Raw genomic sequence first — 12,914 nt, 5'->3', positions numbered from 1 at the left:
GCTTGCAATCGCTCGTGCTTACTTCGCGAGCACCGAACGACTGAGCGCCTGCCAGAGGTACCATCACGAGCATGCTGCATGGGTTTGAGGCTTGTCGCTGTCTTTTGTCTCTGTCTGTCGCTCTAGTGGGACGCGGGCATTAATATGAAAAAAAAAAAATTATTCCTAACTCACTGCTTTGACTTTTCAAAAGTGGTAATACACTTCATCGACGTGCACAGCAAGCACATGACAGATACCCAGCAACATACTACGCAAAAGACTACAAAATAGTCATAATATATTGCGGCAAAGAATCCCAATCTCTTCGACATTGACGATGTGCACATAGTCCCGAAAGATAAGGCGTGGTTCAAAATGTCTCTCGCGCACCGCTGATGTCTCGGCGAGGCGTTTATCTTCTCGATTAAAATTTTTTGCCACTGTAGTTTGTGCGACTCCTCCTCTGACGCGCAAAACAGCGACGGCTTGCGATCATTGGTGCTCCGGCTGCCCTTGTTGATCGGGTAGCCCGACTTGCATCCCGGCGCGAAGCAGTGTGTGTTTCCGTCTTTTTTCTTGCATTTATGACCGAGACGGCAGCGGAACGGTGAAGACTCCCCACCACTACACCACAAAGAAAAGTGCTACGGTGCTACGTTCGGGAGAAGCGTACCGCCTGAGCTTCGTCTTCTTCGCTCATCGCATATCTGCGATCTGCCACAAATTCTCCTAGGGCTCAGAACTCCAGCGCCACTCGCGGCCATCTATATACGTTGACCGTCTTCACGTGGCCCATTATAAGCGGGCGTCGCTCTTGCCACTACACACCTAAAACACTGTAGCTCGTCCTGCTTTGTGCCGCGATGACCTTCCCAAGGGTTTAACGTTGCACGTGCCTCGTGCATCGACAAACCTTGTGCTGTGTTTTAAACATGATGGGGCTTTAAACCTAGTTGAAGCTCCTCTATCCTGGGAAAAGTGGCGCCATTCATTGTTGTAGACATGCTCGAGGCAGGTGCCGCGCGCCAATTCTGGGAAATTCATGGCGTCTTAAATCCAGCTCAGTGCTGCGCTGTGCCGCCATGATCGTCCCAAAGGCTTCACGTTGCACGTGCCTCGTGCATCGGCGTAGTGGGCTTTCAGCGCCACTGGGCGGTCGGCAGCTGCGCCACAGCGCGGCGGTATGATGTGTCACTGTGCTATTAGCGGCGAGATGTTTTTGTGGCGCCCTCCTATGGTTTCGTCTCGTAACGTCATTACCTTACGAACAACAAGTTTTCAATTCAATTCAATTTTTATTTCCAACACAGTGTTGGGGGTCCCCGGGCCAAAAAGCTGTCATTGACAGCTTGAGAATGCCTGAGGGCCCATACAGACAGCACTATATTGTGAAAAAATACAAAAAAATATGACGCGTCACAATATGAGTACACATAATCACCGTGTGAATGTATACAATTCTATATGATACATGTCAAAGACTATATAAAGATTATGAACTGTTGAGGGAATTATAAATGGCAGATCCAATTTCTCACATAACCTGTTTTATAGCAAAAATTACAAAAAAATTACAAAAAAGGCTTCAACACCAAAACTTTCCCATATACAAGATAGAGTCTAATGCATTATCATCTGTTGTTTACAAAACAATTCTCGCATTTTTTTTTCTAGTAAATGTATCAAAGTAAATATTTTGTTCTAGATACTTGTTTAGAGTAGAAGGTACGTTATATGTCAGCGACTGCGAGAAGTATTCAGTGCGCCGGCGCGGCACTAACCACCTGTCACAGCTGCGGGTACGAGGATCACTTATTTGTTTCGATAAGTCAGATGTCCTTTTCAAAAAGCAGTTGAAACTTTCATTTACAAAGAGCAAAGATTGCAATAAACGAAATTCATATATATTTTTTGCGCTTATTATACCATACTGAGTGTACAATTGTGCGGTTGAGTGTAATCGTGGCACATCAGCAGTATATCGAATCGCTTTTTTTTTTAAGAACAAGGGTGGTGTGTACGTTTCCTGCTGTGGTCGTGCCCCATACGAGTGTGCAGTAATTTATGTGTGAAGTGAATAGGGCACGATAAATATGAAGTTTTGCATTATATGGAAGGATGTGTTGGCATCGTAAGAAGGCTCCTGTCGCCGATGATATCTTGGCTAAAGCTTCAATGTGATCTGTCCATGTCGTATTAGCAGAAAATGTAACTCCAAGGATCCTGTGTTTGTTAACTATTTCAATAGAAGTATCACCGAGTAATAAATTGTGTATTATTTGTGTCTGCTTATGTGTAGTTTTGAATAAAATAGCCTTAGATTTATTTGTATTTATTTTTAGACCATTCTCATTGGACCAGTGCCACAGTTTCAAAAGTTCCCTTTCAGCTTTTAAAATTATTTCATTTGTATCCCATCCGGAAATATACAGGCTCATGTCATCCGCATAGATTACGTAGACTGCGCTACTATCTTGCTGAACAACATCAATAATATACACATTGAAAAGGAACGGTCCTAGAACACTTTCTTGTGGAATAACGGCAGTAACTAATTTGGAAGATGAAATGTTATTATCTATTGATACGCACTGCTTCCGGTCGTAAAGATAAGACTGAAACAACGATTGGGCAACACCGCGGACACCGTATACGTGCAAATTTTTTTTAGCAATATATCATGATTTATGTAATCGAATGCCTTACTATAGTCAATAAATACTCCGAGGGTAAGCCGATTTCTTTCAATATTCTTAATGATGAGTTCCTTCATTGTTAAAAGTGCTGTTTCTGTTGATTTTCCCTGGCGAAAGCCATGTTGACTGTCTATTAGTATATCATGTTTAGAGAAAAAATTATTGATGCGTGAAAAAATTATTCTCTCAAGTCCTTTAAAGAAAACCGGCAGAATGGATACTGGCCTATGATTGTTCAAGTTATTTTTCTCTCCTCCTTTAAAGATGACCGAAACTTTCGCCTTTTTCATTCTACTGGGAAAGCAACCAAGCTCTAGAACTAGATTAAATATGTAGTTTAAACAGGGAGCGATAGCATCAATTACGTATTTTACAGGCTTTATCTGAACGTCCTCTATGTCTGTTGAGTGTGTGTTTTTTAAGCTCATAAATGTGCGACAAATCTCGATTTCATCCGGAGGTTCAAGAAACGCAGTTTCACTACATTGGTACCCGGGTTTCGAACCAGTGATGTTACTCAGCGGTCTAACCATATTCACAAAGTGCGTATTGAAATGCTGGGCTAATGTGACCCCTGAAAGTTTGTTGTTTCCTATTGTTAATTCAATTGTGTTACATTTCGCGTTTTGTCGTTTTAGAACCTCATTTATTATCTTCCATACTCTTTCAGGGTGCTTTTTGGACACCTAAAAAAAAAAGGTTATTATAGTAAGATGTTTTTGCCTTCCTTAACTCGGCGGTTAGCTTGTTTCTATGTTTTTTAAAAACTGCAAGTTTACACGGCTCCCTCGTACGCAAGAACGCTTCTAAAAGTTTAGTTCTTTCATTGATCATTTTTAAATGTTCAGGTCCTATCCAAGGCTTCCTAATTTTCTTGTTTTGCTTTTCGGTTATGCCAGGAAAAGCGGCATTATAATGGTGAAGAAATATTGATAAGAACTCGTCATAAGCGTCACCACCGTTGGTTTTGCTATAGACAGATGACCAGTCAGCATTTACGATATACCTACGGAAGGTATCCAGATTTCTGCTGGATAGGCACCGATATGTTCATTTAGTTTGACATGTTTTTTTCCACGATGTAGAAGTAGAATACGCTATAAAAATGGGACAGTGATCTCTAATATCTTAGCATATTGTACCTGTTACTTGAATAGGTGTGTCTATATTTACAATTGTAGAGTCGCAGCTCTTAATACCTGCTTCACCCAAAAAGAAATCCTTCGTGCTCTGAGTTAAAACAATGGGCGCGCCACAGAACCGAGCACAGCGAGCGCGAGTTGCTGGTGCAGACTCTCGCTCTGGCTCGCTCAGTGGATCTCGGGAGCCGGTGCGACAACAATAAAAAAGAAGAGATGCCTTTCGCCTAGCTCCGGGCCGGACGCCTCAAATTCTTTTCCGGCATTTTCGAACACCGCCGACAAATTGGTGACCCGGACGTCCGACCAACATGGACCGGAACACAGGCAGCTCTTCCAACGGCGATGGAACCTTTTCAGCCACCCAGCTCCGCCTTCCAGCTTTTTGGGCGAAGAATTCTCGGGCCTGGTTTTCGCTAGTGGAAGCCCAGTTCCACTTGCGCCGCATAACCACACAGGAATCCCGCTACTATCATGTGGTTTCTGCCCTACCCCCCGAAGTGGCCGATGAGCTGGATGATGTCCTGGCGCTCCCTCCTCCGGAGAACGCCTATGACCACATCAAGGAAACCATCCTCGCCAGGAAGACACCATCCGAGGCATTGCGGATAGAACAGCTCCTGACCACCGAGGAGCTGGCGACCGGTGACCCTCCTTGCTTCACCGCATACGCCAACTTCTAGGTGAGCAATCTCCCGATCAGAACCTCCCAATTCTACGGGAACTGTTCCTTCAGCGCTTGCCTCAAGGGATCCGCATGACTCTTGCACCAGCTACGGACCTACCACTAGATCGCCTCGCCGACATGGCGGACCGCGTTGCCGAATATGCTGCGCCAACCATGTCAAGCGTTACGGACAACGACCACCAGTGCTGCTCCATCCGAGCCCTTGAGGCCCGCGTCGACGCTCTAACAACCATTATCGCAGAACTCAGCACAACGCGTAGACACCCACATCGTCCGCCACGTCGTAGTCCGTCTCGACGCCGCAGCCGTAGTCCGTCTCGACGCCGCAGCCGTAGTCCATCTCGACGCGATTCTTCGCAACAATGCGATTCCTGCTGGTACCACCAGAAATTCGGCAACCGAGCTTTGAAGTGCCAACAGCCATGCAATTGGCAGGGAAACGCCCCGGCCAGTGACTAGAGGCGGCGAGTAACGTTGGCCCAACAGCAAGTAGTCTGTTTTTCATCACCGAGAAAATCTCTGGAATACGCTTGCTAGTTGACACCGGAGCGGAAATGTCCATCGTTCCGCCAACGCCAGCTCAAAAACGACACCCATTACCCGGCCGCCATCTAGTTGCAGCAAATGGCTCAAACATCCCTACTTACGGAATGCGCTCTGTGACCTTGGACTTGGGGCTATGCAGAATTTTTCGGTGGATCTTCACCATCGCCGACGTTACGTACCCTCTCCTAGGCTCAGACTTCTTGTCGCACTTCGACCTAGACGTCAGCATGCACCACCGATGTCTCATTGACAACAAGACTCGTCTCGTTGTAAATGGCGTAGCCACAAACCAGACTTCCCTTGGGATCAAAAACATCCTCCCAGCGACAGGATTCGCAAACATCCTCGGCGCATTCCCGGAATTTACAAAGACCTCTAACATGGCAAAGCTACCACCACATGGGGTGACGCACCACATTACCTCTGGCCCGCCTACCTTTGCACGCCCTCGGCGCCTATCTGGCGAACGCCTCAGGATAGCCCGCCAAGAATTCGAGCATATGCTCGAGTTAGGCATCATCTGGCCATCCGACAGCGCTTGGGCAACGCCTCTGCACATGGTGCCCAAGAAAGATCCGGGCGACTGGAGAACCTGCGGGGATTACTGGGCACTCAACTCACAAATTCAACCTGATCGGTTCCCACTACCCCATATCCATGACTTTAGTGAACATCTTGCTGGAACGTCCATCTACAGCAAGATCGATTTAATCAAGGTGTACCATCACATTCCAATCCAACCAGAGGACATCCCGAAGACGGCCATCACTACTCCCTTCGGCCTATTTGAGTACATCCGGATGCCTTTTGGATTGCGAAATTCCGCCCAGACATTTCAGAGGTTCATCCACGAAGTTCTGTCAGGGTTACCTTTCGTTGCTGATTACGTGGATGACCTCCTGATGGCGAGCAAGTCACGCGAAGAACACAACACACACCTGCGCTTGCTCTTCGAACGACTCCGTGACTACGGTGTTACCATTAATGTGACGAAATGCGTTTTTGGCGTGACATCCTTAGATTTTCTGGGGCACCGCATCAGGACCACGGGCATCGAACCCCTTCAATCCAAGGTGCAAGTCATTCGTGACTACCCACAACCGCAATATCTGCGCAAGCTGCGGGAGTTCCTAGGGCTCATCAACTTTCACAGGCACTTCATTCCACACTGCGCTCAAACCATCAAGCCCCCTTACCGACTTGCTCCGCGGCCCCAAGCAATCTTCCACCCCAATACCATGGACGCCAGATGCGGAGGTTGCCTTCACCGCGGTCAAGAATGCCCTGGCTGAGGCCACACTCCTTGTGCACCCCATGCCAAACGCACCAACGCGTGTCATGGTCGACGCGTCCCATGTCGCCGTAGGAGCAGTGCTTCAGCAATACGGCGATCATCAGTGGCTCCCACTGGGTTTTTTTTTCACAAAAACTCAATCCAGCCGAAACACGGTACAGCACGTTTAGACGTGAGTTACTCGCAATCTACGCGACCATCCGCCACTTCCGGTACTTCTTAGATGGCCGAGTGTTCCTTGTGCTCACCAACCACAAGCCACTGATCTACGCATTCGTCGGCAATCACCACTCCTACTCCACCGGAGAAATTCGTCACCTGGCCTACATATCGGAATTCACTACCGATCTCCGCCATGTCGCTGGAGCGCAAAACATGCCAGCAGATGCAGTTTCCCGCACTGACGCCATCTCCTCATCTCCTGTTGTCAATTTCTCGGAATTGGCCTTGGCTCAACAGGAAGACACGGAGCTACAAGATCTACGGGTATCTTCCACATCCCTTAAACTACAGCCCGTCAGATTACCACTGGCCACCTGCGAGCTCATCTGCGATGTATCTACCTCCACACCACGACCCTACATTCCAGAAAAATTTTGGCAAGCCATCTTCCACACTATCCATGACCTAAATCATCCCGGTATCCGTGCTACGCAGCGTCTCGTTACGTCACGGTACGTCTGGCCCCGAATGAACTCTGACATCCGTCTGTGGACAAAAACATGCAACAAATGTCAACTATCTAAAGTGTTTCGCCACACAAAAACACCAACGCACGCATTTCGTCCACCGGATGCCAGATTCGACCATGTACACATTGATATAGTAGGCCCGCTACCATCATCAAACGGATTTCGATACATACTCACATGTGTGGACAGATTTACACGATGGCCAGAGGCCGTTCCGCTCGCCGAAATCACAGCGGAAACAGTCACTCACGCCTTCATCTCCATCTGGATCGCGCGTTTCGGCTGTCCGTCGACCATTACAACCGACAGCGGCCGGCAGTTCCAATGCGCCTTCTTCATAGCCCTCACCAAGATATTGGGTGTCAGGCACGTGCACACAACAGCCTATCATCCCGCTGCCAATGGCATGGTTGAAAGGCTGCATCGACAGCTCAAAGCAGCGCTAATGACAAAAGAAGATCGAACCCATTGGGTTAATGACCTTCCTCTTGTCCTTCTTGGAATTCGTGCCACTTTCAAAGCCGGCATCGACTGCACCTCAGCTGAATTCGTTTATGGAACCACACTTCGATTACCTGGAGAATTTCTTACCTGCATACCCTCTGAACCAATGGACATCCCATCATACCTTCAGGACATGAAGACATTTTTCAATTCCCTGCGTCCAGTCTCACCTAGACACTCAAACTCTCGGCACATATTTATGAGTGACGATCTCAATACATGCAAACATGTATTCGTAAGAAGGGACGCAGTACGACCACCTCTTACGATGGTCCATTTGATGGTCCATTTGAGGTACTTTCGCGAACGGACAAGACCTGCACCATCGACATCAACGGGCGCCACGACGTCATCACGCTGGACAGAGTCAAGCCAGCATACTTGGTCTCTACAGTGACAGCCCTTGTCATTATGCCCGTTCCACCATCTAGTGCACCAAACACCACCCCCACCTCCTGTCCTCCACACCCGCCGAACAAAATCGTTACGTGGAGCTCAACAAAACTTTCTGCTCCATGCAACTAGGGGGGGGGGGGGGGGATTCTGCAGAGTCGCAGCTCTTAATACCTGCTTCACACAAAAAGAAATCCTTCGTGCTCTGAATTAAAACAATGGGCGCGCCACAGAACCGTGCACAGCGAGCGCGAGTTACTCGTGCAGACTCGCTCTGGCTCGCCCAGTGAATCTCGGGAGCCGCTGCGACAACAAGAACAAAGAAGAAGAGATGACTTTCGCCTAGCTCCGGGCCGGATAAAAATGTTGAATTCGAGGAGGAAGACGACGATTCAAGAAGTAATTACCGTTCTTTTCTCTGCCCTCACGTTTTTGAGTATTTCAAGCTTTGAATACATTTGGATACGCTCGGACATAAGGAGAAGAGACCCGAAAGCACCAGCCGTGGCCAGGGTCAACCGGTTGCAGCTCCTCACGGCAGGGTCCCTTCGGGGAACCCGAAATACGACATGACCTCTCAACCCGGTACTTCTGCACTGGCATCTGCGACCGGATCTTCATGTTATTCACAGACATCTCCAAACGAAGACCACACGTACGTCACTCAAGACACGTACGTCACTCAAGACACTCCATCCGCGCGCTCTACTCTCGGTAAACGACGCGGCGGTGAAGGCGACAATTCTGCTTTAACACCTGCCAAACAACTGGCGGCGGAGAGCGACTTGATGGAACAAGAGCTCATCGAGGGCGATCTTGAGGGGTTCGTTCTCGTTGAGCATCGCCGTCAGAGAACAACTGGAATCCCTGTCCTCTTTGTGCCTGCAAATGAAGGACATCGTTTGCAACATCAAAATCCATTGAGCTTGAGCGCCGAGGTAAACGCAGAGGCGGCGGCTGCCATAATAAGACATCGTTTCACTGCTAGAGGCGGACTTCTAGTAGAAGTCGCTGAAACCGCCACAGTGGACCGCCTTTTGAAGGTTCGCTGCCTCGGCGGAGTTCCCGTTCAAGCCACGGTGCCCAGAACATATCTGCAGAACTGTGGCATAATCAGAGGCGTACCCCTTTGGCACACGGACGCCGAGCTGGCCACGTTCCTGCAGCAAGACGGGGTCATTGCAGCCCGTCGACTCTACAGACGTCGAGGAAAACCTGGGGAAGCTGCCCAACCAACAGACAAGGCAGTCTTAACTTTCCGCCCCAACACAGAACGCCCATGCAGAATAACCCTCGGATTCACCAAACACGAGGTCAGCGAGTACATCGAAGCGCCGACCAGGTGCTTCAAGTGTCAAGTGCTTGGCCATGTTGCAAAATATTGCAAAGGAGACGCCAAGTGCAAGAAGTGTGCTCAACCACACTTAACGAGGGACTGCCCGGGAGAAACGGCAGTCAAGTGTGCAAACTGCGGTGGTGAACACCCTGCAGACTATGTAAATTGCAAGGTGCGCCTCAGAGCCCTAGCCAGAAAAAAGCAGTTTGTTCATGGACCAAAGCTCGCTTCGCCGTCGAACGAGAACACAATTCCGAAAAGCGCTACTTTTAGTGCAACGGACACTGCAGATGCCCAAGAAACGCCTAGCGTTGCCGAACAAGGTGCGAAGCCTAAGGGGCCGCCACAGAAGACCAAGAAGAAGACTCGGGCATCTACAACAATCCCACCAACGCCAAACCAAGGACCTCCTCGCAAGCCCACTACCTCTACAGATGAGCTCAAAGCTACAGACGTATCTTCCCGCACGACCAACAGGCGCACATACAGCGACGTTGTCAAAGCTGATAAGCGTCCCCAGCAACCTGCACCTTCCGTATTCTGCTCCATGACAATTGGCGATATCATCTGCCTTGTCTTCTCTGCCCTACGAAGTTTCACGGCACAACTACCACCATGTGCCTTCAAAAGCATTCTGCAAGGAATCCTTGTATTCGAACCCGCAGTTATCGCGATGGCAGGAAATTCGCATCAGAATAATGGTTGACGTTTCGTCATTCTAAGAGAGTCTTAAAAATGCGACCGTTTTTCAGTGGAACGCGAGAGGACTTCGTCCTCGGCTTTACGACTTCCGACAGCTTATGTTCAAATATCACTTTCCTATCTTAGCTATCAGCGAATCACGCGTTCCATCCGACTTTCGACTTTCGGGATATGAAATATTTCAGTCGGTTCGTCCTAATGGCATTAGTAGAGTTTTTCTTGCGCTCCGGAAAGACCTAACCTATGTGTCACATGATATCACCCCTCATCCGGACAATGAGTATGTGAGTGTCACAGTTCGAAAGGGGAAAGTTACATTCACCGTTATTGCTGTATACATAGCTCCGGCCTGCGGCTTCGATATCTCGAGATTAGATAATATTATTCGACAATGCAAATCCCACATTTTGTTAGTAGGTGATTTCAATGCCCATAATGTGGAGTGGGGCAGTGTAAGGACGACGCCACGGGGACGAGAGCTACTCGATCTGGCGGACTCTTACGACCTATGTCTCCTGAATGATGGTTCACCAACGTTCATTCGAGGTAGTCGCTGCAGTAGTTGTTTAGATGTTGCGTTCATGTCGCGCGAGCTCCTGTCCCAAAACTCCTGGCTTGTTGATATAGAGACTCATGGCAGTGACCATATGCCTACCTACATAACGGTCAGAGGGTTCCAAGCAAATTATTATAATCATGTTCTCACTTCATATATAGATTGGCCATGTTTTCGAGACAATGTGGAACTGCGCCTGCAAGGAACAAGCACTTACGAGAAGTTTGTCTCAACGATAGAGCTGTCAGCGACGGAAGCGACCAGGACTGTCCGTCTCCCAGCCTCGCGCACCGTTGTGGATGCGGAATACGAAAAACTTCGAGCGATTCGTCGACGGGCAGAGCGTCGCGCTCGACGAACCAAATTAGCTGCTGACGTAAGAGTAGACAGGCGCACTCAAAAACATATCCGCCGTCACTTGGATAAACTAGGTCGGAAGAAGTGGAGAAGAACATGTGCTTCCTCATTTGATCCCCGTGCTCCACTGTCAAAAATATGGCACGTTGCTCGCGGACTAAGATCCAAACCGCAACAAAAAACGCCTTTTCTTGCGTTATCACTCCACACAGGTCGCTCGCCACGTGACATCGCTGAAGAGTTTTGCGCTTCACTCGTTCTACCAGCCTTAAACGACGATGTTTCACTGCATTTAAGCGCTGAACATACTTCTTTTTCAGCTCCCATGAATGCCATCTTCAGTGCGCCAGAACTAGATGAAGTTTTAGCCTCCCTTGATCACTCTTCTTCGCCTGGTCCAGATAAAATCACTTACGGTACACTTGCCCACCTAGGACCAGCAGCTCGCCAGCTGCTGATTCAGATATTTAATGACTCATGGACAAACTGTCGTGTTCCACAAGCGTGGAAAATTGCGAACATCGTTCCTGTACTCAAAGCGGGTATGTCTCCTCTTGATTTGAAGTCTTACCGGCCAATTTCTTTAACTAGCTGCGTCGGCAAATGCATGGAGCGGTTAATTCTGTCACGGCTGGAGTGGTTCCTCGAATCAAGCTCAGCATATCCAGCTACAATGACGGGGTTCAGGCAAAGCCGTAGCTCGATTGACAACGTCATCGATCTTGTAGCCCATGTTGAAGACCAGAAGCTTCGGGGAAAGTTTACTATAGCAGTGTATCTCGATGTACGTTGAGCTTTCGACAATATCCGACATTCAGCCGTTCTACAAGGACTCCAATCCGTTGGAATTAGTGGGCGACTGTTTGACTGGGTTGCTGACTACCTCCATAATCGAACAATCTACATGCACACCAAAGAAGGCGACACCTCATATCATGTTTTAGCGAAGGGCGTACCCCAAGGGGGCGCTCTTAGTCTGGTTCTTTTTAACATCGCACTTATCGGGCTTACGAAGGCTGTACCAGATTCCGTGCACCTTACACTTTATGCCGACGACATCTGCCTATGGGCAACCGCTGCCTCTCTTAAGCAGGTACATGCTCAACTACAGAAGGCACTTTTTCAAGTATCCCAATTTCTTTACGATCGGGGGCTTGAAATTGCTCCAACAAAATCAGCAGCTGTAGCTTTCACGAGGATGAAAATGAGCCGTTACCCTCTTTCCCTCCATGGTACAGATATTCCTTACACTCCAAATCATCTTTTTCTCGGAGTTTATATAGACAAGGGCCTAACATGTAATCCGCAACTAAAACATCTTAAGACGAAGCTTTCAGCATTTATTAGTTTAGGGAGGTTTATAAGCGGCACAACCTGGGGGACATCCGTAGCTGGACTTCTGCGTTTATATAACAGCTTATTCGTTGGCGTTCTCCGCTACAGCTTGCCAGTTATGCATGGTTTAAGTCCCACAAACATGAAAAAGCTTGAATCTCTTCAAGCACAGGCGCTCAGAGTATGCCTTGGGGTACCTCGTTCAACCTCGACCATTGATACAATAGCTGAAACTCACTGCCTACCTATCAGAGCCATTCGCGCTCAGGAGACTTTACGAAATCACATAAGGCACCTTACACAGCATGACTCGCACCACCTAGCGGACATACCGGAGAGGTGTTTCTACAGCCGCATTGCACAGGCCATTATTGATCACAAAGAGAACATTCCAGATGCATATCAGGACTCTCTCATCCTCGCTACGCCTCCTTGGTTGTTGCCCCCTCTTGTGCTCCACACAGACATCCCAGGAATAATTAAAAAATCAGCGCTCCCTCCAGTTGTTCTTCGTCAGCTTTCTTTGTCTGTTTTATATACGCGGCACTCTTCCTCCTGCCATTTATACACAGATGCATCGACTACACCTGAAGGATCATCGATTGGATTGGCGTCCCCGGCGCTCTGTCTGAGCGCGGGCCACAAGTTGTCTCACAGAATGTGCTCCACTGCGGCAGAGTTGGTAGCCATTCGT

General features: G+C 48.4%; 1 pseudogene; it reads right to left on the bottom strand.

Annotated features, from left to right (window-relative positions):
* Positions 1 to 1,624: 1,624 nt before the first annotated feature.
* On the bottom strand, positions 1,625 to 2,204 carry LOC115328284 (annotated as a pseudogene).
* Between the last annotated feature and the right edge of the window lie 10,710 nt (positions 2,205 to 12,914).

The sequence above is a fragment of the Ixodes scapularis genome, unplaced genomic scaffold (genome assembly GCF_016920785.2).
Source record: "Ixodes scapularis isolate PalLabHiFi unplaced genomic scaffold, ASM1692078v2 PGA_scaffold2__306_contigs__length_199485367, whole genome shotgun sequence".
Classification (NCBI taxonomy): Eukaryota; Metazoa; Arthropoda; class Arachnida; order Ixodida; family Ixodidae; genus Ixodes; species Ixodes scapularis.
This window is presented reverse-complemented; position numbering and strand designations above follow the sequence as displayed.